This window comes from Micropterus salmoides, unplaced genomic scaffold (genome assembly GCF_014851395.1).
Source record: "Micropterus salmoides isolate LMB-PRFRI ecotype aquatic unplaced genomic scaffold, ASM1485139v1 Ms_hic_scaffold_18, whole genome shotgun sequence".
NCBI classification, from domain to species: domain Eukaryota; kingdom Metazoa; phylum Chordata; class Actinopteri; order Centrarchiformes; family Centrarchidae; genus Micropterus; species Micropterus salmoides.
The window spans coordinates 3,272,589-3,297,493 of NW_024040928.1; the positions used below are offsets into that span (position 1 = coordinate 3,272,589).

At 40.4% G+C, this 24,905-nt stretch overlaps 1 protein-coding gene across 4 annotated transcripts in view; it reads left to right on the plus strand.

Annotated features, from left to right (window-relative positions):
* The first annotated feature begins 327 nt into the window (after positions 1-327).
* Positions 328-24,905, plus strand: part of LOC119909522 (heparan sulfate glucosamine 3-O-sulfotransferase 5) — a 107,827-nt gene continuing 83,249 nt past the window's right edge. The window contains exons 1-6 of one of the 4 annotated variants that reach the window (XM_038727776.1): positions 328-678; positions 9,974-10,137; positions 10,813-10,949; positions 12,996-13,053; positions 13,248-13,367; positions 13,661-13,812. The gene's annotated coding sequence lies outside the window, so the exon portion shown is untranslated. The remainder of the gene's footprint in view (positions 679-9,973; positions 10,138-10,812; positions 10,950-12,995; positions 13,054-13,247; positions 13,368-13,660; positions 13,813-24,905) is intronic. The other 3 variants (XM_038727775.1, XM_038727778.1, XM_038727777.1) reach the window with 3 other exon arrangements.

A 24,905-nucleotide genomic window follows, 5' to 3' on the forward strand; every position in this document is an offset into this window, starting at 1 on the left:
TTAAAGTAAATCTCTTGCCTAGACTCCCTCCTTGACACATCAACCTAGTTTGTGACGTGGAATCCGGAAAACACAAATATGTAACATGGTGTCAAAATTTGCATCTCATCCCTGAACTTCGAAGTAATTCATATTGTAGGAAATCTGGAGGCCATTACTCTGTTATCCTTGGTGTACTTTTAGAAACTTTTCTCACTCTGAGCCGAGCATCTTTGCGCATCCGCCCTCCTCCTCCTCCTCCTCCTCCTTGAGGAACACGCCCCATCTCTCCCCGCGCTGCCTCCTCCAGACAGCAGTACTACAGCGAGCTCCACGCGTCTCTACCGCCACACTGATGCGCGGGGTGCTGGAGGAGGGCGCTCCTGTAAGTGGACTTCAGAAAGCCTCCCTGTTTACTTTACTTTAAACGAAGAGGACAACGAGAGAAAATGTAACAATCTCGTCGCGACGGGACGCATAGTGAGTGTTTCTGCATGTTCTTTGCGCACCTGGCCGCCCGAGCGCGCACGCTGAGCGGAACATCCGAACCCTTTTCACTTCCACACCGGTTTAACCTGAAGCCACACGCCTCCTAGGGAGATGTGGAGAGGTTTTGTGACACCCACTGCATCCCGGCTGTTCCTGCTGAGCGTCTGGCTGGAAGGGTAGCCGCTGTGTCCCGAGGAGGATGCCGAACAGGTAAACAGAACGCCAGTCATCTTTTCGTAGAGTTTTTGTTTGGTCAAAGCTTTTGCAAAACAAGGTCTGCTTGCAGAAGGTAGATTATTAAACATAGCTATTCAAAAGATTTCTTTCATATCTACATAGTGTCCCGGATGTACCCATAATGAGTTTATAGTGACCTTATGGCACGTTATGGTGTGGTCTTTGTATAATCAGTACAGCATTCCTGCAGAGACTCTACATTCTATTTCTGTAGTTTCCTGACCTTAGAAGATTGGCATTGTTTTCATATGAACTAATTCTGTAACATGAATGATCAAGTTTCAGCTACATTGCAACAAACTTCTGTTCCTCCCCCTGCAGCACTGCTCTTCTGGTGCATCAGCTAAATGATCAAACATCATTTTCAAAGACAGAAGCATCGTTCCATGTGCATGCCTCTGCAGCAGCAAACTGAAACACTGTTCAATTGTTTCCCTAGATCATGGACTTGCCTCCACATCCAGAGTTTAATTTTACTACCTGCACAGTCTTTTCCTGTTTTAACATTTAAAACTGGCAGTTACACTCAGACTCCCTTCAGAAGGTGGAGAGGATTAGTTAAAACTAAGGGGTCCAGTTTTCACATTCAACGCCACATCGTTCAACATTTCTTACTTTCTCCCTTGTGTTTGTGTCAGTGCACATTCGGTCTTGTGTCAGGCGATTTATTATTGTCTCAGGCGACAGGTGCTATTTTCAGTGCTGCTGCTTGTCACCATTACTCTGCATTAACTCTCTAATGGGGCTTTTGTTATTAGTTAAGTGCCTAAAGCTCCGTGGCAGCCTTTGAGAATCAGGATGAAAAAGGCAGATTGCAAAAGTGCAGAGTAATGAGCGATATTAGGTGTGTTGGATAATACAGTGCTTTGGTTTAATACCAACAGCATGATACTGCTGCTTATATAAGCTCCTCCAGATACTTGGTTATCCCAGTTCTGCATTGTGTCTACCATATTTCAGACTTTAACATGCGTTGCTTGCACCATTGGACCCCAAACTAACAGCTCTGAACAGTTTCTATCAATGCTGTCAATTTTCCTCGCACCTATAGTCACTTTGTAATCTTTTTTAAATGACCAAGATCTTTCCTAAACCTAACCAAACCAGATAAGAAAACACTATATTATTATTTAATATTCTTGAGCATTTGGATCATACTGATTGGATATTATGATAGTTGCAGCAGTAACAATGCATTTTTTAGAATAAATGAAAAGCTTCTATCTGTATGTCTTTATGTTTCTGGATTATACCAGAAGTAGGCGTGACCTATACCGGACCTTGTTAGAAATTACCCAGTCTACTTCACTTCTACATTAAATTGTTTTCTACTGTTATTTATACTCCGCATGCATAGTTTATCAAAAAATATCATCTTTTAACTATGAATTAATTAATAATTAATAATAATATAATAAAACATGATTTGAATTTGAACCCCAATTTCAAAGCAGAGCATCAATCAAAGCTGTGTAACTGTTATTAACAGTCTGGGTGGAAAACAACAAAAAAAAGAAGTTTGAAACGTGTATTTAAATTTTTTTTTTTAGAAAAAGGTATTGACAAAAATCTGGACAGCTCCTGTGGCCCGTTTGCATTGCACTTTTGAGATGGCCCCTAACTCCTACTCCTCAGTTTCCTGTCTTCTGTCAAGTCCTGGGGCAATCTCAAAATGTTTTGCACCGATTTGCTACAGTTTCTGGGTGGGTAACTCCTCTGACACGCCCACCAAACAAGAGAAACTGTACCTCAAAGCCTGTTGTGCACCGTTGCACAGCGTTTTGGGGAAACGTCGTTCAACACGGAAACCATAGCAAAAAGGTGCTAAATGTTTTGGGATTGAACTTGCTTCAGTATTGGATCAGGAGGTAAAAAAAAACAGTGGAACAATTCATTTACATTTACTCATTTGGCAATTCATCTGGGGGAAACTGATGAAAAATAATAAGGATGAGTGTGGCTGAATGTATCAAGCTGAATAAGTATTGAAATCTAAACTATTTACCTTTGTGTTTTTAGCCTCCAACCTATAATCTGCATTCATATTCTTTTACACCCCTATATTTCAGATTCAGATTCCTTTGTCATTGTACAAGTACAACACAATTCAGTGCAATCTTGATGGTTCATTATATCCACAATAATAATAAAAGTGATTTATTGTAATGTTCTAAACATTTACACACAACCATACACAGGCAGCCACACCCACTCCAAAACCTACTTATTGATTTTATTTATTTATGTTGTCCTAAAATAGTCAAACTTGAATAGACAGAGTCTAAAAATGCTGTAGCAGCCTATATCCCCCTCCCTCCAGGTTGCTAAAACACCCTAATTCACAGAAAAAAAATCCAGAGGTCATGACCTCTGTGTCCTCAATAGGAGGAACGCCCGGTTTTGTTGTTTGTGCAATTCCTCTGACCTAATCTATATTTAGTGCCAGTGAGTCCTCTTAGCAACATTTCACCTCAACCTAAAGGTAATCGCATCACCCCACAATGCATCACAGTCCTTGAGTGTGGATCTCATCAAAGGATAAGAGTAGATGTGTTCCTGAAGGACTCATTTGAGCTACACGAGGTCATGACGGCACACAGTTAGCTGAAGCCAGTACAGAATATTGTCCTCTTCTTTCTAATGACTCCTGTGGGCAGGGCGGCAACGGACATTGAGGAAGGGCCTGAAAATGCTCTCCAATGACCTTCTGGGAGTAACAAATGGAGCGCAGACGAAAAACGACTGAGCTCTGACCAGGAGGCTTCCAAGTGCAGGAAAGCAGCGGGGGGGAAAAAGAGAGCAGGGAAAAGTTTGTCTATCAGTCTAATTTCACTGCAGCCTTTCCAGGGTGTCAATCCGGCCACTCCCCTACGCCTGAACCAGTTATTACATTTCACTCACGTTCGCCTTTCGTAGAAGCGCTAATTGAATGCATCCAATATCTTAGGCAAAGACCTACGTACTGTACCAACATGACCTTGGTTACCAGTTCCTGATAACTTTAGCAAGCAAGACACTTCAGTGAGGCCCTGAAGCGTGCTTTGTCATCACTCCAGATTCATGATGGTCAACCTGCAATGTGCCTTTACAAAGACGTGTGTCGGTAGCTATAACATGGATTAATTTCTGCCTTAGCAAGCAATTATGGAGGCAGACACAGAGAGGAGGAGGGTGGATTTGTGGGATTGGAATCTAAGGATGGTGCAGACATTTGTCAGCCCTCTACACTGACACCCTTATCCAAGTCATCTTCTCTCAGGTTGGTGATATATGACTAAGGTGACCGTTATCATTATTCACAGACTGGTCTCCTTCTTTTCCCTGGCATGCCCTCCTCCTGGGTCTGATCAAGCGTGTTCTATTATCCCGCAGAAATGATTTGTGGAGATCTGTGGCCCTGTTGCATCTGAAGGACGGCATGTTGCGGAGCCTTCCAAAACAATATCATAACCCACGTCCATTAGCCATATGGGTTCCATTCCCCAGATTCGTTTGATTCATTTTCTGTGTCCTCCATAAGCGGAGCCACAGTGCAAGCCTGGGATTCATTAAATAAATTACTCAAACCGATTGATTATCCAAATAGTTAAAATTTGTAGTTTACAACTAATCGATGTAGCTCTGTTTTGGAATAGTGTTCATGTTAACCAGGGCATAGGAGATACTTTGAACAAGTTGCTGCTGATGATGAAGCTGCTCTTTTTTTTCTCTGACCTGTATAGATAATGCTTGCACAGAATGCTAATTATATTTATAGGATGATACATTCTTCAGCAAACCAATTTGTCAAGAGCCTTTGAAAAACCAAGAACCAGAACATTTGAACCTTGTATCACGGTCATCACCAGATTTCTTGATGGAAGTTGTGCTGGTATTTTGCATTGATCCATATTTATTACCGTTGTGTTTGCTGTGTATTTGACTTCTGGCGGCCCTTCCCTTTCTCCCCCTGCTTGCTGGATCTCTCTCTCTCTGACTGTCCGTCCTCTGCTCTGCCTCACCTCGTATCACAGCAGCCACAGCCCTTCAAAGAGCAATGAGTTTGAAACCGAGCAAACAAAGCCGTTGTCCAGGTGGATGAGGTGTCTGGAAATAAAACCTCCCCATTTAGCAGTGAAGATTGTTTATGGGCCTGTGTTGCTCAGTGGATTGAGGATAGTGGTGATTTCCATGGGGGTCACTCATGCTTAAAATGTTAGCAGTCAGGTATCAGTTAGCGCTGTGGGTTCAGTAAGCTCTGTTATCAGCTGTAGCAGGATAGAATTTAAATTTAATTGTAAATCTTGAACAGTAAACCTCCCTGGAAATGAAATTAGTAACTATAAAACTAATAACTATATAACAAAATAGATACAATAACAGACAACATAGTCACTGTAGTTTTTAACAAACATTACTCAAACAGGAAATAGTATATTTGATGGGGACTGTTTTCAGCGGCGGATTAATACACTTTTAGTGAGAATTAACGACAGTAGGACAGTGTGTGTGGGAATGACTCAAAATAAACCACAGTGTGTGTTTTCATGGTAACGATGGAACACGCTTTAACTTGCGTGTCACCATTATTAGCTTAAGCCTATAGCGCTTTACACTGCATAAATTAGCCTAGTGGCTAGCGGCCTGTTCCTCTACTCAGCTTAACAAATTTCATACTATTAATACTCATTTATACTTTTCTTACTCACTGCTGGTTTAAGTCACTGACAGAACATCATAGATGAATTTCAGCTTTGTTAAACGTAACAAGTTGTCGTCACCTCGAGTAGTTCATCACCTGCTCTGCTCCACACTGTGTGTGTGCGCGCGAAACCCCCCTCGACGGCCCCACTGCCCCCGACAAGCAGTCAGCCAGGGCAAACACTGTGTTGCTATCGTCCTCCTGCGCTCTAAGATGCTATTTAAGGCTAATCATGTTGGAGTACTATTTCCTATTTCACGGTCTGTTTGGGATTTGGGTGGTAATGCATATATAATAGTTTTAAATATGAAGCGTTCAATTTTAAAAGTTCAATAAATGCATGATGTTTCCTTAGTCAATGAGTAATCATGTTAAATAATCGTGATCTCAATATTGACCAAAATAATAGTGATAATCGAGTAGCCCTACCTGTGATAAGCTCAAATCAGCCATTAATACAGAGGTCTAATCGGTACATAGTGAGTTTCTGCTCACTCTGTACTCCCTGTTGCGTCAGCTCCAGCAGATTCAAGTTGGCATGCCTGAACTTTGTTGTTTCCCGATGTGTTTGATGTATGTTTGTATTAGGTCGGCCTCACAACTGCTTGTTCATTTTTGCCAGTATGTCATGTCAGGTATAAGCCCAGTATAGATGTCTAATTTGAAAACAAGCAGCCAGAGCACAGAAACTGTAGACAAAAATTCAAACCCTGCAGTCCTTTCTGTCTGTGTGAGCTTTTTCATCTAGCTCAGTGTGTTGACAAAAAAGCTGATGTTTGACTGCTCCAGCTGTCTGCAGACAGACACACAGAGAGGCAGAGGCACTGTTAGTTCATTTTTTTCTCCCAACTTCTTGTTGAATCACGGCTCAATACTTTCTCTCTCAGCATTAGCCCCGCTGCTGCTGCTGCTGAAACACAGCAATAAAAAAGACTTACCACTCAAGCTTTATTGACATGCATGGACATAATGCTGCCATACTAAATGCAAAAATCATTCATAATTATATTTCTAGCAGCAAGCTGATTTACTCCAAGTCATTTCAGCAGAGTAATGGCATCTCTAACCAAATGAGAGGCAGGTTCATCAAATTTTGCGGGAAGTGCTTTCCCTGTGGGCTGTTCAGAATTGGTGGAAAACCATAGAATGGGAAATTTCTTTTTAGGGCCTGAAAGCTTTTTTCTCTCCTGAAAAATACAAGTTAAAGGACAAGATCATTAGAAATGATGGTTTCTGACTATAATGTATCATACAAATGAAAAAAAGCTATTTTAGCTTTAGTTTTTCTTTTAGGAGTTAACATGACTTCAAATGTGGGTTATCTAAGGTTTGTTTCAGGATTTTGGGTGCAGATTTGTCCCAGCAGAGAACCCTTGCGTCTGAAGCCTGGATTGGCCACACACGGGTCTGCACATGGGCTTTGTCTGGCTGTCAGTGCCTTTGTGTGCACGTAGCGCCAGCGATCGGGGTGTGATGCTTAATTCTCTGCAGCTATCGTCTGCTATCAATTAGAGCTTTTATGGGAAGGTGCTGTCAGAGTTACCATGACAACCAACGTCTTTGGCAGATCGTTGCATCCCCTGCAGGGCAGTGGATGGAACGCTTGCAAGTATCACTGCACAGTACATTTTAAAGATTCAAAATATTCAGCGCCTGGGGACAGAAACAATAAGCGTGAAATACTTAGTAGTGCTGGCAGACTTGTGCTGCTGGACGCAGCTTCTCCTCAGCTTCTTGGCTTTGTATGAGTTGCTGAGGCTATTTTGAATGTTAACGGAGAGCTTTAACAATTTGAGGAAGTTGCAAAAGTGTCTAGCAGGCAGTAGCAGCAATTTACTGGAAGCAGGCCCAGAGTTATACAGCATATACTTACAAATTACCTGCTCACACACTTTTACAAGCTGCTTTAGGATTCTGTCAAATGAAAATGTCTGAGTTAACAACTTACTATTCTTCTATAACCCACTTTATGACCAGTCATGCCCAGATTTCTTAAAATATTTGGATTTAGTGGTGAGTTTTACATGAGTGTTTAACTGAAATGTTGACTCAGAGGGATCGGAGCAAGAGCTTCCCGCAGTGATCATGGCCTCTGAATATGGTCTCAGAATTTATGGGTTTTAGGGACCTAAAAGGAGTTTATATTCTACAATTAAAGCATATACATGGTGGGCATTTAACACGATGCTTCCTGTATTTTTCAGATACATTTGTCTTTGATCACCTTTAGGCAAACAGAAACTAGGCTAGGAATGTAACTCTCCCTCAGATACTTTATGCATGGTAGATACTGTACATGGTGCATGATCTGATGCAGAAATATTTCATACATTTATGCATTTTGTAACAACACATCACACTCCAATTCAGAGCGTATTTGATTCAACTGAGTAAATATTTTTTTATTTCAAATAAAATAGGATTTGATATTTTTACTTGTTTGTGAATTAAATTAGATTAATATTGAGTAACTATATTTTTTAATAGTTTGTGTTTCAAGAACTGAATTAAATAACCCAGAAAAGCATGCGTACTGCCCAGGGCTAGAAAAAAAAAAATCAGCCCTGGCATTTTTGGCCCAGGCAGCCCACCAAAATCGGTCGGACACCCCTCACCAACACACCATCTTTCCATACATGTACCTACTATAATACTCCCCCAAACCAACTGAGTGGTATGTGCCGTGGATAAAGGTACCAGTGCAAGTGAAGAATCAGTGTACTCATTTACTGATTTCATGATGATATTGTAATATATAGAAAAAATATTGATGAAATATTTGATAGGGGGGCCTAGGGGTTTTTCCCCCAGAAGATTTTGAGCATTAAACACTTAATTTCCTGCATTCTGGAGACATTTTCTGCCCCAATTTATGGTGGAAATGTCTGTATTGATTTTGAGGGAAACACAAAATTCAAGTGGCAGGTGACAATTCAGAATATAAAAATATAATAGAATATACTGCAGTAATCAGTAGCTTATTATTCATTTATGTTTCAGTTACTTGTTTTGGTTTCTTCTATATTTATATAGCTGCATTGCAGATTTTCTTGTTGGGCAAATAAACCTTTCTCAAAGCATTTTCATTTGTTAATTAACATTTCTTGGTGAGTTATTTGTTTTAGAACATTTTTAACAAATGCTTTCAAAAGTGCCATGTCCCCAGTGTAAGTGACACCTGACCCTCCCTGATCCCTCCCTACGGGTCCCTGTTAAGCAACTCCATGCTTACCGCTTCACCTCTACTCTTCTCCTGCTCTCTCTCTCTCCCTCAGCCCTGTCACTTTGTCACTCTGTGGCAGTGGCCACAGCTCTCCATTACGTTACACCGGCCCCAAAGGTTCGTCGGCTGCCCAGTATGCCAGATTACTAGCGGTGGGGGAATAAATCAATACAGCATAGTATCGGAATATTTGCCATGGCAATACTGTATCGATACACGGAAGTATCAATATTTTATTATATAAATTGCAGATGGGAGTTTTAACTTTTTGGTACTAGAATAATAAAATCGATTGCTTTTTTAGTCCACTAGAGAACTTAACAGGACCATATAGAGGACTGAAAGAGTGATATGAACAAACTCTCTTTTTAGATAAACAGATGTTGACAAAGTTTGACTTTAGGAACCTAATTGGAAGATGGAAAAAGGTAATAAATTACAAAATATCTCAATATATTTAAAATTGCAATAAAATCGAATCACAACATAAATATCGTGATAATATCATATTGTGGGGCCTCTGGTGATTCCCACCCCTACAGATTACCAGTCCACCCCTGTTACTGCCGCACAAACATTAGTAAACACACACTGCAAATACAATTTTAAAGTACATTTTTAATAAAGGGGATTAGTCGTAATACGTAGGTGACTGGAGAACTTGGCTAGCTAGAAGGGCCAGTTGGTCACACTGACAAACATGCATGGAAGGACAGGAGTTCACAGACAGACAGAAAGTAGTAGAGAGTTATTTTGTGGTATGGATTCAACCCAATAGTATTGATAAAATCTCAACGATACCCATTCCTGAACACCACTACAATTTGTCAAAAAAATCACATTTTAATGGGGGCCTACTTCATTTCCTGGGGATCCACTAAAATGGCCACCTGTGGGTCCCAAGGGACTCAGACCATTGAAAACCTATCAGCATCACTGAAGCTGTCGAGAAGCTCATCAGAAATGCTGAGAAAATCATCAAAACGGTTCACTTTCTAATTTCCTCAAACATTGGTGGTGACAAATCTCGTCTATTAACTGTAAAGTTAATCTTCATTATTTGGTGAATCATGTCTTTATTGTTGTTGGAGAAAAGACAGGAGGAGAGCAGCAGGGCAGAGAATGGTAGACTTGATGCTGCTGCTTATTCAGCTTCCAAAAACATGTTTCCTTTCTCATCTAGAAATTAATCATTAGATGTTTTAGTGAGTAAAATCAATAAGAATTTGTTTATTAAAAAAAATCTGTGAATGTGATTTTCCAGTGACACCGGAATTTAGTATTTATCTTTGGAGCAGCATGAAGATCTTCATGTTGAGACATCAAATTTTCAGAAAATTTAAAAATTGAATTATTTTTGGTAGCTGGCTGTGACTCTGTCAAGAGTGGTCCACCTCAACCATCCTGTTTGATGGAGGGAGCATTGAGAGTCTGTGGCTGCCTGTCTGTGGAGAGTGCTGCTGATGATCAGTAATCTGAACCTTCTTTGGAGTGAGAAAAACACCAACAGCCCCCGTCTACGCCGACTGTGAGTTATGGCTCTCCTTTATCTGATGGAGCACTTAGTCTCTAGCTCAGCCTTGTTTTCAAGTATTCTTTTCACTTATGCACGATCGATCGCTGTTGCCGAAGTGTTAATGATGAGTCATACTATTAAATGTGATGACCTGTGGCCATATTCTATTACCTTGCTTTCTTGCACAGGCAGACCCCTGTAATTAAGGTTCAAGTAGATGCAATAGGAGAAGCAGGTTGGAGCCAGAACTCAATTAAAAATAGCCTTTGCATGCATGCCACAGAAGAAGAAATGTTGAGCACAGTTTAAAAGTTTTAATGCTTTATTGGTTTCTGTCGCCTGGGGAGATTAATGTTTTCTTTAAACTGATGGCGAGATAAAATACTGCTATACGAGTGGCAGGATAATTATTTACTGAAATTAACGGCCAGGACCAGCTCTTTTAATTCATACTCTTCATTTTTCTATGGAGTCTGTTGGGAGCGTGTGGTGGAAGCCTCGGGTCGGGCCGAGGGGTTTTTATCCTCATTAATAATATTATGTGACAAGGCAGGATGTGACAGTGTTGTGTAATAAAAAGGCGCCTCACTGTGCGATTGGTGGCCTGTTTTTAAACTTTAAAAGTGTAAGAATGCAGTGGAGTAGGTGAGTGAGCTTTTTTCACTTTTTATCTGCTTGACATCAAAGGTCAGTGTATCCCTTTAGATTTGCTGCCACAGGGAATAATAACCACAGGATGGAGTCGTTTCCTCTGCTCACATGTGGGCCGTCTCAGATGGTGCCTGAGTGACTTTCATTTGATGCCAAGCTGAATTATTCACACGGTAAGTGCGAATCAAATGCTTTCATTAGAATTAGTGATGTCTGGCTGTTATCAGTTTGTGTCCAGTGTAACAGCTGATACCCCTACTTGAGTAAGTACGTGTGTGTGTGTGTGTGTGTGTTTTAAGGATGCAGACGTAAACAGTCAGGGCTTAGCCAAAACCTTGGGTGTCCGGGAACATTTACAGCTGCTATATACATCTTTTTTTCTTTTTTCCGCGCCCAAGCTGTTTGAGTTAATAGAATGTCTAAAAATCCATACTTCATTTTGGAAAAACCTGATAATTGCCCAGGAAAAAAAAAATCATCAGTAGAGCCTCCATCCTATTTTGTATTTAATTGTTCTCCAACTGTCTTGTGTTACGTCCCCTTCTTTAACAAATAAAAGAAGTGCCAGTGACGGTTAAGGAGATTTAATTACAGGGTAATCCGATCAATCTAGGTTCTGTAAAACATGGTGAGTAGTGGACAGAAGGGTTGTTCCAAATAAAAGATCTAAACCAGATCTTGCTGAGCTGCCAATAGAAACCAAAATGCAAATAATAAGGCTCAACTATCTTATCTAAACAGAACTTAGCAAAACTTACAATGTGGCACCAACCTCTAAACCGAGTGTTTCTAGACAGGAGTATGCTATGTGAGTGAAAATGGACAGGGTACCCCAAACTGACCTACGTCCAACCACCTACCATAACTCTGTCTACATCTGCAAATTTACAAAGTGTGCTCATACACAAAGCAGTAACCACATGAAGGACCACAAACTCGTCTGGAAGTGTTGGGCTGCACTACCAGACTGCACAGGTGGAAGCCAATCACTTCATTAGTACCTGAAGAAAACCCTGAAGCAAACCGGGGGGCAGGGTGCTTCTCAAGTCTCTTATTTGTCGTTTCCTCGCTCAAACCGGAAGTTGTTTCACTCCGCCGTCCCAAAGATCTTATTGAGCTTCTCTCATCTGGATTATGGCAGCTGGACAGACAGAGACGTAGGAATTGCTTCTTATTTTGAAAATTTAGATTTTTAAAATTCAATCCATAATGAATATTACACCTTTGGATTATTTTTAAAGAAATGTTTGCACCTTTGCCTTTATTGAATAGCTGATAGTAAATATAGAGACAGGAGACATGTGAAGAGAGAGGCCAGAATCAAACTGGAGACACTGCAGTTACAGGGTATTCGTCTTAATCACTAGGCCACAAGAACACTTGTATACTTACAATTCATTCACTTGTAAAATCCAGAGGAGAGGAACTGCATTTTTTTAATCTAAGAGAATATAAGCTTCGTTTCAATTCCATACTATATACTATAAAGTTCACACTATGCTCAAATGTTCAGTGTGCTGGTTGTTAGTGTAGAAGAAATCCATTCCCTTTACAAGTTTTACTAAAAATACAAGGTGTCCACCCCCACACACCACGCTGTAATTTTGGAACACCACTGTCCACCATTTTAGTTTTCTCCCAAGGTTATACTAGTTTCATTTTTTTGGAGGTTCTGTACCTCTGAGCCATTGCAGCACCATCAACATGTTTTCCAGCTTTGAGCAGCTGCATTTCCATTGTGCGTTGCATTGTGGGACTGCGGTATTCATCAAAAGTTCAGTCTGAAATTGTGTTATTTTAGTGACTGCATGCTGCCATTTTTAAGGCACACCTTTCCCATACATTTTTCATCCTCACAGTGTGAACATACACGGCTACCCACAGTACACAAAACATGGCACTTTTCTACTATTTATTTCTACTATTTAACTATTTCTTGCATTGGGTTACCATAGGATTTGAGGCTGTTGGTGTAAACAGGAGATAATCAGGGTATTCTTTTTTTGCCCATGAATGTTTGCATTCCTAAAATATGATTTTATCTGGTAACACCTTATTATGTCCTTAGCTGAAAACACATTCTGTACAGTAAGACATGTTCAATAATAACTACATATTATGTACAGTAAGACATTTTAATTGTCAACTATGTTTTACATACCATTGATATGTGAAAAGAAATACTCATGACTTGCCTTTGCTTATGGATTAATTTCCAGGCTTGCAGTCTTACACCAAAAGAAGGCAGCAGTCCTCACAGGTTTATTGCAGTCTCAGGTCAGTCTTCCAACTCTGCATTCAGGTCAGCTTTTAAATGCTCAAAGGGATTTAATAAAGGACATGTCAAAGGCCATAAAGGCTGGAAAACTGGAAATATTCTGCAGTTATAATAGGAAATTCCCATTAATATTTAATGTATTCCACTGTGGCAGAGCTGGGCTGAGACAGTTTTTCCTTCTTTTGTCAATTAGCTGTATCATCTGTAATCATGAGCCAGACTTACCTGCTCTGACAGGAAGAAAGCACCTTTTTAGAAGGATTGGCATTGGTCGTTTGAGAAGCTGAACCAGATGAAGGACAGTGTCATATAAGTGAGTAAATAGAATTTTGTTGCATTTACAAGACGACACATTCTGCTTCTGAATAGGGAGGTAGAGGGTGTAGAACAAAGGGGGAAGACATCAGGATATCATTGTTTCCTGATGTGTTGTGGTCTAAACCGTGTTGTGCTGTACAAGATCTACCTGGGGGAAAAAACAACATGACGCTAATTTAGAACTTAGGAACACCTGAGTTACTGAATAACTGAAGTTCTGCATTAAAAGACTTAACCAGGTAATCAGAAACTATAAGCTATTTATCATATTTCTCACTGTGTCTAAAGACCCCAGCCCATCCTCTGACTTCATCCAGCCAGAGGGAACAATCACTGACTGACAGCAGCACGCCGGGTCGCTCCGTGACCACCTCTCTTGCCCTGTGAGCTCCCTGCACCCTCTCCGGCAGATCGCTACGGGTTGTGTCGCTAGTAGGATGGTCAGTGATCTACCTTGCTTACTGTGTCCCATAATGCAAAGCACTAAAATGGTAACAACAACCTGTCTTTTCTTTAGAGGCCAACAACAGAAGTTTTTATACAATTTAAAAATGCTCTTTCATCACTAAATCCACTTCTGAAATGTTTTGAGGCGAGAAATCAACTGTGTAGATTTCGAATATCAGTTTGAGTTTTATGAAAATTGATGGCAAATCGAAAATTTACTCAAACGTTTGAGTTCTCCGCAAGTGCGGCGAGGGAAGCTAACGAGCCAGCTAGCCAGTCAGCTCACGTAGTCCTCTGATCCCACAGCCCCACAGACCTCTGCAGCCAACGCAGCAGACGACTCCAGCAACAACTTGAGAGGAAAGACCCGCAGCTGTAAGATAGTGTAAATGTTCGTAACGCTGTTATTCTGTCATTACATTCTGAGTAATGTTGTAACGTTTTAACTTAAATCAAGAGACACATGGCTCGTGATGGACAGGAAATTCATTGGCTTGTGAAACTGAAGCAGTTTGGAGAAAAAAAAACAACAGAGGTAGTTTGAAAAGGAACTGTTGTTGCTTTATTATTATAACTATTAATTGTAAATACACATTAAATTGTTAGTGTAATGTTACTGTTGTGGTTATAGTACTTGCTTTTTATTTGCTTTTATTTAATATAATTCTTATTTATGCACCAATATACCGATCTGGAGCAGAAGTTTGCTCCAGATCGGCTGCACCGTTGTTGCCCTTACAAAAGATTACATTTTTAAAAAATTTTTAAGTGGTACTTCCTCCTATTGTTTACTTCAGATTTTGAAAACTGGCTAAGCCTGGCCTAGCAGGAGACGCGAGGAAACACGCATTTAACGAAATGAGATTTTATAGCAACGTCAATTAAATACGACCTGTTGCACAGCTGCATCATCTGTCCACTGTTAGAGCTGTGATCTGTCAGAGCAGCAGACCAGCTGTCGGCACTAAAGGCTACAGATTATTTCTTCAATCCAGAAACATGTCTGTTACCATTATAACACGTAGAAACATCTGGAGGTTCCAACAAACATTATGGCATCTGTTGGAAACAGTCATATTCCAGCAGCCTGATCATTCACTAGGCTACACAGTAGACTAAGCCTACCACTTTTTTGCAGTGCGCCTTCTGATTAGATGAGCGTTTCATCATCAGTCCCTTTACAAAATGACACATTTATCTCATATAGCCCCAATTACAGCTGTCATCACAGGACTCTACTGTTGGAATGACATGCAGACTACATGGGCACTATTAGGCTATTAAAACATGAAACAGATCAGTGCTGAATGCTCTGCTTGATATTTTAGCCTAATAATTAGACTTCAGCAGCTGTTTTGTCACGATTATAGCAGCTGAATTGGTGTGACGCGCGGATCGGCTCGGACAGTAACGGAACTTATATAGGCCTATACGCATAAATCATCCACCCGCCCCCCCCAACTAATTATTTTATCAAATTTAGAGACCGGCATCTGCATGGAGGTTTTACCCCCACCTTCACCGGTCCCTGTAGCTTTCCAGGTGATTTTTCTTGTGTGTTAAATTGATGTATTTCCTTGAGAGGCTGCTGTCAGTCATTTAAACGTTTCCATCCATGCAGTAGTGTCACAGCAAATATCCTGGGACAAAACAGAAAAACCCTGCAGTAATAAACTTGACAGGACAGAGAGAAGAAACTTAAACTTTCAGCTTCTATAATCCACGTTTAGACTCTGATGGAGCTCAGGGTTGATCAGGAGCACGGCTGCTTTACTCCAAACAATTTTACTGTATGAAAGTGAACTCTGTGAGAGGCCATTTGGATCTGAAGAAGAACACAGAATATGAATTAACATAAGATCCTGACCGATCCTGTCGGGAGATTTATTATTATTAATTTATGTTGCTGTGGCTCGTGCATAAATGCGCACAGTGTCACTGGGGAGACGCTTCATCCAGCCGCTATTTGCTGTTCATTATTACAATCCTGCTGCCCATCCACACATCACATTCAACAATAAGAACATCAGTGATATCAAAGTGAAATGACATTAAGGAATGCGGTTAGAACAGCGCTTTATGAGGCGCTACACAAACGGTGAAGGGCAGAAAGTTTGATCGTGCGTTTGATTATTTTTAATAGGCTTAACTGACACAACTTCTGAATACAACAGGAACACTGCAGCATCCGTCTCCGGTAATGGATTGGTCCAGCTGCTTGTCACGCCTCTTGTAAACATCACAGCGGCTGAAAAGACTTCCGCAAAGGATACACCGCTGTAGCCTCGCTTATAGCTCCTCCAGAAAGCCTCCTCGATCCTCGCTCCTCAGTGTGCATTCTAAGAATTGAGATTTCCTTCAAGATGGCATGCTGCGATCGATTTCCGGATCACAAGCTTGAGGATCGAGGAGTCGAGGAGACAGAAATTTGGGAAATGGGAAAGGCCCTAAGATTCAGTAAGACAAACAAAGCTTCTTCTTTGGTGTGTCACAAGCCAGCTCGTAGCCCGTGACAAAAAGGAGGTGAGACACAACTGGCTTGCAAGCCAATGGTATGATTTATTATAAAAGTAACAGAAGGATCAAATGATCACCAGTAATATGTGGTGTGGCAAAGTATGACTATCAGTTGTGTCAGCAGTGAACGAATGAGTGAGATGTGTATGTGTGTGTTGTCAGGATTAACAAAAGAAGAAACACAAGACAAACCCGGTAGGACGTCAGCCTAGGAGGAGGCTGATCAGTCCTGGCTAAATAAGTTCTGAAGGGAGAGCTGCACAGGTGATTGCCCAGCCCAATCAGCCTCCCTACCTGCAGCCTATTAAAGCTTACTGTGTATCTGTGCTTTGAGCTGTGCATGTTGAAGAAAAAACGCAGATACCAAAAACCATATACAAAGGTCAATCCCCTGATCCTAGGTGTGTGAGCAAGATTTTCAACATGGTTAAAGGCTAAAACAAAAAGAGCTTAAATATCATTTAAAATGATACCAAGAGCATGTTTATAGGCTCAGTAATAACAAAACACTGGTCATTTGAAATTTGAAAGTTGTTACTTTATTTGGTGCTTTGTTTTCCATTGAAATCAAAGCAAAATGTGTGCTCGTACTACATGGCTATGACACACTCTGCTTGCTGCTTCTTACGTTCTTGGTCAATGTTAGCAGATTTTGCGGGCAATAAAACTCCCAAGGTCGTCGTTCAAATTCATTGAAATTTTGTTCACTTGTAGTTTAGCAATTAAACTAAATGTCTATAACAGTCTAAAGAATGTTTTCACTCACTTTCAGCAAAAACAAGACGATTTTATGACCGACAAATTTTGGTGTGCTCACAATGCCAATAATTCAACGGCAAAGACGGAGACTAGAAAACGAGGAGGTATCTATGGTTCTTCCGGTGGTGTTAATCAAAACCCGTTATTTCTGCAAAAAAACCTTAACCTGTCAATCTCTATCCCATCCCTGGTCCAGTGATCCCACCCACATTCCCACACTGCCCGTGTTAACCACAACAAGAATTAACTTTTGAAGTATCATCATCTACAGACATAATGTTAAAGCAGTAGGCTGGGTAGTAGGGTAGGCAACGCTGGGGAAACTAGCAAGAGACGGCTGGATTTTGAAAGTATCCAACTGAAACAATCCCACCCCCTCCCTTCAGGCCTCCCTCAAAAGCCTCTCCCCCAGAACACATTTTCATGCACAATAAGCGCAGATGGTAAGTAGGTAGGTAGAAAGGCAGGTAGGCCAGCCAATCCTTTTATTCGGACCAGATGAAATGACTGGTCGTGCTTATTACAGTACTGCTTGAAAATATTTTATACATGTTATTTACCTGATTTATGTGCACTTGTTTCATTTCAGCTCAGAGTCTTTACTGTGTGTTGCTGTCATTTATGGCATTTGGCTTGCTGTGACTTAAAGCAAAGTAAAAAAAAGATATACTCCTTTAATCCTACACCCTCAAAATTGACAGGACACTTTTCTTGACTTTAGATATACAGTGGCAGAATGGGTTCTTAATATTCAAACTGCATTTGAAACATCCACCTCTCCTCGTTCTTTTACATTTTGAATTGTGAGCATAGATTTTTTTACAGTCACAAGTTTACAAGTCTTAAGTATAATTCAGAGAACTTTGATAACTAAGCCCTGGTTGTTAAAAGTTTTATGGCAGTGCATTTTCAAATCACCATTCAGTATTTCTCATTTTCCTCAATGCTCAAAAAGTCAAGCAACACTGAAATAATCCTCTTTTCAAAAACACAGCCAAATGTAGCTGGATTCCACTTTTCTGAAATATGGAAAATTCACAGGCAAAAACCCCATAATCATGTCTTCAGCTGTCATTTCCCACCACGTCATAAAACCTTTAGTAGTGGAAAAAGATTCAACATTATGCAGCCTGTTAAAATTCAGAAAAGAGAAACAGGCGGGAAATGTTTCTGCGTCCCCTCAAGACAAGACTTGCTCTTCAGAATCACATACAATACATCAAGAGTTTTTGTCACAGGATAGAATGAGGCGGAATTGTGTTTCAAGTCAGGGTACAGAACATCCACTGGGATGTAACCTAGATGTTTTATCTGCACAGATCTGCTACCATGCCTGCCATATCTCTGACTCAATATTGTTGCTCTATTGACCTTGGGGGGGGAACAGGAAGATGGGATATATATTAGCTTGCAAAAAGAAATCCAGTAAGCTCAAAGCCAGTTTGTTTTTTAGGTTGTATTTGTTCACAAGTGGAGAGAACATTTACACAAGCATCTGGAGACAGTCTGCCTGGACGATGCTCCTCTTGGGGAAGCAGTAGTTGTATGCTAGATGGTGTAAAATCTCTGAGGCTGCAATTATTACCTGCTGAAGGAAACATCGCAGGGCAAGCATTATCATTCTTCAGTGCTATGCTGCTGAGTTTCCTTTTTCACTTTCCTCTCACCTGCACAAAGTACAGCAATGAGCTAGGGATGAAACGATTATCGGTTTAACGGTAAACCATGGTAAAATTCCCGACGGTTATTATTACCGTACACCTTTTAATTACCATGGTAACCGGGTACGGTTAACCGCGCAATTATAATCTCACGGCAAACACTGTCCAGCGTCTCCTAGAAGCAGGCACGCATTCGCAGAATGCAACGTGGGTTTGTTTGGGTCAATGACAACACAGCAGAAGACGGTGCAGCGGAGATTTTTCAGTCACTCTGAAGTCCGGTCGTATTTTAGTTTTTATGAGAGCGCTGAGGGAAACTTGATTTGAAGAAAATAACCTTACCGTGAACGCAGGGTGAGTGAACTTTAAACTTTGGTTTGTCTCTCTGACTTGCTAACAGCGTGTAAACTGAAGCTCTCAGTGTTGCTCTTGTAAAAATGTTACACGTTGTTCTGTTGCTGTGTGCGTCGTGTGTCGGCAGAGTCTATTCGTCCGCTGCACATGAGAACACGTTACACTGTTTAGTCAACCAACCAGCAGATCTAGAAACGCTACAGACTGCTCTGTATTTATGTCTGTTGTTGGGCTCGTTGCAGTTACTATCACTGTCTTCTAAAGACTTATTTGTTTTCATGTAATTGTCCACGGGGTCATTGTATTACCTGTATAATATACAATATAAAATCTTGATAATGCACACTTAGATGATTTTCATATGTTTACAAAAGGTATTATTAAAAGGCTGTTATTTTTATTTTTTATGCAAACAAAATGGCAATTGTATTTGTAGTTGTCAATATAAAACTTCTTGAAATGGTTTCAGTGTGTGTGTTAGTACATTTTAATCTTTTTTGACACATTTTTACAATACTGTGATAACCGTGATAATTTTGGTCACTATAATCGTGATATGAAATTTTCATACCGTTTCATCCCTACAATGAGCCTTTCCCTCAGTTTTGCTCCTTGCTCATGGTTGATCACATTGTTTCATTTACTGGAAATTATATCTATGATATATTAAATTGGTCATTATGCTCATTTTCAGGTTCAAAATCCTATTTAGAGGTTGTACCAGAACAGGTTTACGTGGTTTCATTTTCAAAAAAACCCCATATTTTTTGTCATACTGAACATTGCTACAGCTCCTCTTTTCACCCTGTGTGTTGAACGCTTCGTTTTAGCTATGGAGTGATACATCTCCCTTCTACAAGATATTTATTGATAGTTGAATTGTGCATGCACAGTTCCTAGTTAAGGACAACTGGCCAATCAGAAGCAGAGTAGGGTGGGTCGTGACAAGCCAGTAAACACGGCTTCGGTTCAGCTGTAGGCTACATGTTGCCGACCAGCTCGGCAACATGGACTGGAGCGAGAGTTTCAGAGTGGTGAGTTATTAATCTGTAACAAAAGTATCTTTCATCCATAAAGTTTTAACTGAGCTCTGTCTCTACATCACAGTAACAACTTTATGTCCACTGACTGCCTGGAGGGTAGCTAGTGTTGGGAAGGGAGAGGAGAGGCAGCAGGCGGATGTATTGTCACTGTGTGCTGCAGCTCAGTGTGTGATTTTGTGGACGTGTCGGACTAGCCAGGGTTTTTCCTGTGTAGAGAAGTTTGAAAAAAAAGCTTCAAATATTCTCCGAATGTGTTTTAATAGCCATTTATCAAACAACTGTTGAGCAAGCAGAACATAAACTTAAATACAACGACTTGACTTTCAGCAGTCACCTCTCCTCTCATCCACAGCCGCTGTATTTTACACATGCAGCTGGCGCTGGATTAATAAACCAGCTGCTGCGTTGCTTTGTCCGAACGCTCTGCCACGAAGCTCGCGCTAATGAGAGAGATGACTTCCTGTTAGCCTTTCATCACACCCGTGTGCGTTAGTTGCTCGTCAAAGTCCCATTTCATGGACCGACCAATCACAGTCTGGAGTAGGCGGGACATTAAAAAAGGTTAAGGTGCCTCAGCAAAGTTTAGAAATAGACAAACAACCACTCACAACATGCAAACTCCACACCGTGCCGCCCTAGTAGCTTGTACTATTATGTGAAATTACAAACATTAGCACTAATCAAACCTTAACCACAGTGGTGTAGGCTAATATCAGAGAAAGGCTTTATTTGTGAAACAGCTGAATCTCAACTAATACTCTAGGCAGATAATCCAAATAAAGTGTAAATATATTATACTAACATTATACTATTTAATGTTATAATATTTATTAATACACTAATTTATAGCTTTAATCCTCCTGGTTGTGGATATATTTTGTATATCAAATGCAACATTTTGTTTTTGCCCCCAATAATCATGAGCTGAACTCAAAGATCTAAGACTTTCTCTATTTACACTAAAATATTGTTCACAAATTGGTCAAAATCTTTGTTAGTGAGCACTTCTCCTTTGCCGAGATAATCCATCCACCTCACAGTTGTGGCATATCAAGATGCTGATCAGCATGGCTATTGCACAGGTGTGCCTTAGGCTGGCCACAATAAAAGGTCACTCGAAATATATAATTTCAGTGTATTAATACCATAGTGGTAGATGTTTGTCAGAGTGCAATGGAATAAAATCTCTCATTTTCTATTTTCTTCAGTTCTTTCAGTCCTTCATGTTCTATTATAAAATTCGTCAGATATCTTTTAAAATGTAGGTGCCAGGTGATCACAAGCAGCAGATCTGAATCCACACACTGCTACATATCCCCTCTTCTGGTGTAGAAGCGATGCTACATTTCTCATAATTTAATCAATCATTAGACCATCCTTTTCCTTGTAAATGCCCACGTCAGGATGAACTGCATCCTCACGGCAGGAGCCAAGTTGATTTCTGTTCTGCTCTGTTCACTCACTGCTGTGTGCTTATGTTGATGCATATAGCTGATACAGTACAAACTCATCAGTTCCTGGCAAAGGCACCAGATTAATTTCACAATGTGTGCGTGTGTGTGTATATAGTGGTAGATAGACCAGAGACTTCACATGAACAAGTAGCCTACCAATTCAGGTAACAAAGCAAGCTAAGCTAGCGTTGCAGTATGAAGTTACACAAAAAGCAACTTTAAAAAAACTGGCACATCCAAACTACCACTCTGGTTTCAAATGAGGCTTAACGTTCACACAGTTTCTCTGGGCTGTCCCTCAATATTTAATACTCCAACATTGCTCCAGCACATGAATAAAAGATGTTATAGCAACGTTAGGCACCAGCTAACCTGCAAAATAAACAATGAAGCAACGTAAAAATGGCAAAACTTACAGTTTCCAAATTTGAAGTAAATATCAGTTCATCCTTGAGCTTCAGCTTTAGTACATAAAGAAGTTTGTGTTTGTTCTTGCAACAAACAGAGAAATTGGCATGCTTTGTTTGTAATGTTACCTTCCACATCTTTGTGTTACTGGGCAGACGTTAGCAAGGAAAAGACATTGGCAGACAGTGAGGTAGATTCGCTATGTATTCACTTTTTGATTGGATTAAAATGTAAATATTCTTCATTTTATGTTTGCCTGCTTTATTTGACCTAATGTGTTCGAGTGGATGGCAAAGATTTAAAACTTCTTTTTACCATTGGCAATAAAGGGACATTTTCCATGATTCAGGGACTTGAATGTGGGGCCGGTGCATAAAGTGGGGCAGCCAGTGGCCTCTTGGACCCCATACTTCTGGTGCCCCTGCTTCCTGCATATATGTACACTAAAAGCATTTTAATGTAAACGCAGTTGTTGGCCTTTCCTTGGAAACCAGAAGCACTAAGTACTATTTAGGGTGGGCAAACGTTACTGAAAAATTGCTTGATACTACATTTATTCATTTAGTGGTTGCTTTTATCCAGTGCAAGTTACAACTGACCCTTCGCTAAGCCACACCCTGAATACCCAGCTGGCCAATCACAGCGCAGTATAGGACTCTCTCCAACCGAGGTCCGACACTTTTATGGATGCGCCCTATTCACTCTAATACAAAAGGAGTCGTTTTCTAGCTTGTTTTAGTAGCTTTTTTCTTTTCTTTTTTGCGAGGTTGTCATGTTTAAACAAAGGTGAAATACATAACATACTAACCTGCAGCTATTTAGGTACGCTAGTTACTTAGCGGATGAACTTTCATGATTAGGATTCATTGGTATGCTGCTTTTTGCAAGTCCAGTTTATCAGTTAGCTTCAATTTTGTTGTCGGGAATGATAATAAAGGTTTGTTCAAGAATATTTGAGGGTTAACTTAATTATTGATTCCTCCAGATCAGTTATTCTTCCAGGTAATTGTGTTATAAATAAAACCCCCTCTGAAAAAAAAGTGATAGATGCCCAGCTCTCTGCAAGCAAGAAACAGACCATTTTATTTTTTATTTAAAAAAAACAAACATATGAAGACTTAACAGGAAGTATAAAAATTGGGAATGGTGTTTGTGTGGTGATTGGTGGGTGAAATAAGAGATGATGGCAGGGACAATACAGAGGGCCAGCTCTTTAAAATAACAGTTTGTTTGAAGCAACTGACCTAAGGGTTAACAAATGCATTCACAGGTCATGAGTGTCCTCCATCTAGCTGAGGACACGCTGTCATTTTCCATGATTAGGTGCTGCTTCTGCCTCACAAGCACAATGGAAATGAGGGAGACAGTGGGGGATGAAAAGGGGAAAGACAGAGAAGGAGAGAGTCGAGCAGGGATTGGATTGGAGATGTGTGAAGCAGGGCCATTCCGAAACAGCAGCGAATGTCTGGATCAGTACATCTAATACATGAATGAATGTCTCGACCTTCAGCGGTTCTCCAGTAGAGACCACTGACCCACAATCGCTCTTTGACAAGATTTGCTTAAAGCTGCACAAGGCAAGATTTAGTAAGTAAGTAAAAAGTAAAAATAGACCCAGTCTACCAACTTAAATCACAAAATAGGGCTGCAGTAGAGATACATATCTGATTCCCTTCAAAAGAATAGCTCAGTATTTGCCCTAATTTCCCAAATTAAATTCTGGTTGCAGGCATTATCAGTCACGGGAAAACTTTTCCACCCACAGGAAGTGACTATATCCTAAAGAGAAGTGAGTGGGTGGTTCGTCTAGAGAAAGCTGTGTTCACCAACATTATCTGGTATAAAGCGTTACTAATAGTGTCTTGCATGACTTTGGTATAGATTGTCACTTTAATGAACATGCTACATGCTCCAACATCATTTCATTTATTTATTTATCAATATAAGCATCAGAAATTACTTTGGCTTATGACTGCTAATATTTGCAGAACCGATGACACTCCAGCAGGCCTCAGCTGGACTGTTTAGTGCCAATTAGCACATGTTGCCCTAAGATGAGATAAAAAAAAATATAACTGCATCAACATGTTAGTAATGTCATTGTGAGCATGTTAGCATGCTGACATTAGCATTTTGCTCAAAGTACTGCTGTTCCTAAGTACAGCCTCACAGAGCCAGTAGCCTCTGGGCCACTATTTTTCCTTAGCCCTAAAAAAGTTTTTTTAATTGTTACACCTTAACCAAAAGCCATCACATAAGAGACTTTTTTTGATGGAATGATTGTGTTTTTTTTTACGCAATTACAAACAGCTTAATTTGTCAGTGAGTCATATTCAAGAAAAGATTTTGTCCTGTGTGGATCTTGAATCTCCATAATAAAATCCATGCCAGGCTTAATATATTGCTGTGGACCAAAGTGCTGGACTAAAAGACAGACTGAATGACAAAAATCTGTGTTTCAGTATTATTATATTCTGCAAGGACATGTTAACACAAAGATAGCTGAATCAATATATATGTATATGATAGGGGTTGCATAGACTAGTCAACCAGTCGACCTTACTGCGCTGTGATGACACTTTAAGCTTGACGTTGAATAGTCTCTGATCATGTGATTATGGATGCCTCAACTGCAGGTGAGGAGCCTGGTGGGTCACTGCCGAAAACCAGCAGCAGTGCATCATGTGTGTGGAAATAATTCACTAAAGATGAAACAGACTACTGTCACTTGCAAAATATGCAAATCCGTCCTGAAATACAACAAAAGTACGAGTGTCATGCACACTCATCTGAAAAGGTATCCGCTAATGCTAGCCGAGGAACGATCCAAATCTTCTCGACAGCCGTCAATTAGTGACTTTACCAAACGCCCGGCAGTAAGAGAGAAAAG